This window comes from Vidua chalybeata, chromosome Z, assembly GCF_026979565.1.
Source record: "Vidua chalybeata isolate OUT-0048 chromosome Z, bVidCha1 merged haplotype, whole genome shotgun sequence".
Lineage (NCBI taxonomy): Eukaryota > Metazoa > Chordata > Aves > Passeriformes > Viduidae > Vidua > Vidua chalybeata.
The window spans coordinates 47,027,313-47,029,926 of NC_071570.1; the positions used below are offsets into that span (position 1 = coordinate 47,027,313).

Sequence of the window (2,614 nt, forward strand, 5' to 3'; positions counted from 1 at the left end):
TCATTGCTTCAATACACCTCTGTCACATGCTATTGACTTTACTGTTACCATTGCTGTTCTTTCAAGTGATGAATCTTGTTTCACAAGGCTGGGAAGATGGAAATCCATTTCAGAGTCTCTGACAGGGAGTCAATTTATCATTACTTCAGTAAGTACTCTTAGCTGCATAGCGCATTAATTCTCTCTCCTGGTCCTCCTTATCAAAGGTGTGGGGGCTTTCCTGAAATACTGCTTATTTGATTAAATATTGCTAATTTTCCTTCATGATGAAGGGCAACTGGGATGGTATGGTCAAATTTTTATGCTATTGCCTTTTAGATCTACCCACTGGATCCTGTAAATTACATATACAAGTAACATGTGTGTTTATTTTCTTTACATTTCTAATGGCCAAGCATCCTAGGGTTAATATAAAATTGTATTAAATTTGTATGTAACATAGTTTGAAACATATAAGGCAGCTTTTATGTCTGTCCATCCATCTGTCCAACTATCTACCTACCTACCCACCTACTCACCTACCTTTCTACCCAACTTTCTCTAAGTCTGAGAACAGCTTTTGTAGTAATCATCTCCCTTTACACTAATTTTCAGATATAAACCCAAGCATGCATTCACTGAAAAACACGTGCTGAGCACTAATTGATACTGTCCACCTGGTCCAGTTGAATTGTGAGCTGAAAAAAAATTCTGCAGCCTAAAAAGGGAGAACATTGAAGCAGAGCAAGAGACTTCTTGACTTCTTTTGTTGTGGGGTTTCCTTTATCAGAAAAGGTAAGTTTTATATTTGTTCTTCCTTTTCTAACTCTCTGCTTCCAATGAAGGTGGAGAACAAAGAAAGTGGAAGAGATACCTTCAGAGACCCATCCTTCTAATGTGGAAATGAGTTTAGAATGGTTTGGCAAAGATCTCTGTGAATGGAGCCAGGTTGTGGATCTGACTCTCCAGTTGAATATCTATTCTTTCAGGTCATTATTTTTGTGGGATTTGACCTCGTCTTCTCTCTCAAAAGGACCCTATTGCTTCCACCTTTTAACTACTTCTTTCCAGAAACTACTATGGCCTCATAAGAGTGCTGAATTGCTTGGTAGGAAATGGGAAAAATGAAACTCAGTGTGGATCAGATCCATAAGCAGAAATCCTGCTCAAAATAAGGAATCAAAATTCACCTAAAAAATTCACAAGAATGTCCATAGAAATGCTGTGATGAACTGATACTAAAACTGGACACATGGCCAAGGCCTTGGTGACTTGCATTTAACTGTGATGATGAGCCAAAGACATGGGTGAGAAGAGAGAGGGTAACGTGGAGCTGCAGTAGCCCTGGACATATGCATAGAGGCACAAGGAAATGCAGGGACAGATGTCCTGTTGTAACATCACTGGGTGGGAGAATGGCATCACCAGGAGACAGATTGTAACCTAACATCCCTCACTGCTTATATTCAGGGGCCAGACATCCTTTGACTGTGACATCACTGGGTGGTAGAGAACAACATCAACAGGAGATGGACTGTGATATGACATCCCTCACTGGTTGTATGTGTGCCTGCAGAGTCGGCTGGACCAGTTTAGGTCAAGCCTGGGCTTCTACTGAGTATGTCTGCATGTGGGAGCTCCTTCTGGCCCTCAGTTCTCCACAGCCTGCTGCAGCAAGTAGACATGGCCATGGGGACAGACTGGAGCTGCCCTATCTGCCACAGCACTCGGAGTGATTTGGCTTCTGCTCTGCCCCAGTTCTGCCTGGGCTGCCTCCTGCAGTGGTGGTGAGCAGAGGCTGCAGAGGGCTGTATCCTGCATGGCCTCTGTGTCTGTGGTCCAAATGCAAATATTTTGGTCGAGCTGCTGGAGCCTCTCCTCAATGGGCACACAGCATCACTGGTCTATGGCATCATCAATGTCATTGCAGGCCAGTGCAGTGACAAAGCCCAGAGGCTGCTGTGCTTCCATCATGCCAGCACCAACTCCAGTAGCTCCAGCTACACTAGCTCCCAGGAGGTGATGCTTGCCAGTGGACCCACAGGCTCTGAGGTAGAGGAGGAAGCTGGTACACAAGAAACTGGTCTCCAGCGGAGTCCCAGCCACTCCTCATCTATGCCCACCTGCTCAGAGCAGGACCAGCCCCAAGAAGAGCAGGAGCAGACAGTGGCAGCGGCAGGTCCATCTGCTCAGGGCTGCAGCCCCTCTGCTCCTGACCAGGGCAGGGACCACTCTTCTGGAGAGTCCCAGCATGCCCAGAAGAAGAGAACCCCCAGCCTCCAGAATTCCCCCAGACCCAAGAAGAGGCCACCTTGCCAGCAGCACTAGCACACATCCAGGAACTCTTCAGCCAAGACAAAAGAAATAAATTGTCATTTCCCTGACAAAGTCTCTGAGTGCTGCTTTCTCCCTGTTCTGGTGCTTTTCTCTGCACGTCATGCTCCACGATCAGCCAAGAGCCCCCAGGACTCCAGGGCCATTTCAGCAGTACCTCCTCACACAGGAAATCCTGCTGCAGCTGTGATGATCGAAAAACTTTTGAACAAACACTGGGGTGTGCTACCAGAGGTATCAGGAGTGAAAGACTGACCAGGCATTCATCACATGAGAAGAGGAAAACACTTAGTGCCTAACA

At 46.3% G+C, this 2,614-nt stretch overlaps 1 long non-coding RNA gene across 1 annotated transcript; it reads left to right on the forward strand.

Moving 5' to 3' along the window:
• Nucleotides 1-1,514: 1,514 nt before the first annotated feature.
• On the forward strand, nt 1,515-2,367 carry LOC128782277 (uncharacterized). The gene is made up of 2 exons (XR_008428711.1): nt 1,515-2,031; nt 2,111-2,367. It is a non-coding gene; the product is annotated as an uncharacterized LOC128782277 (long non-coding RNA).
• Nucleotides 2,368-2,614: the final 247 nt, after the last annotated feature.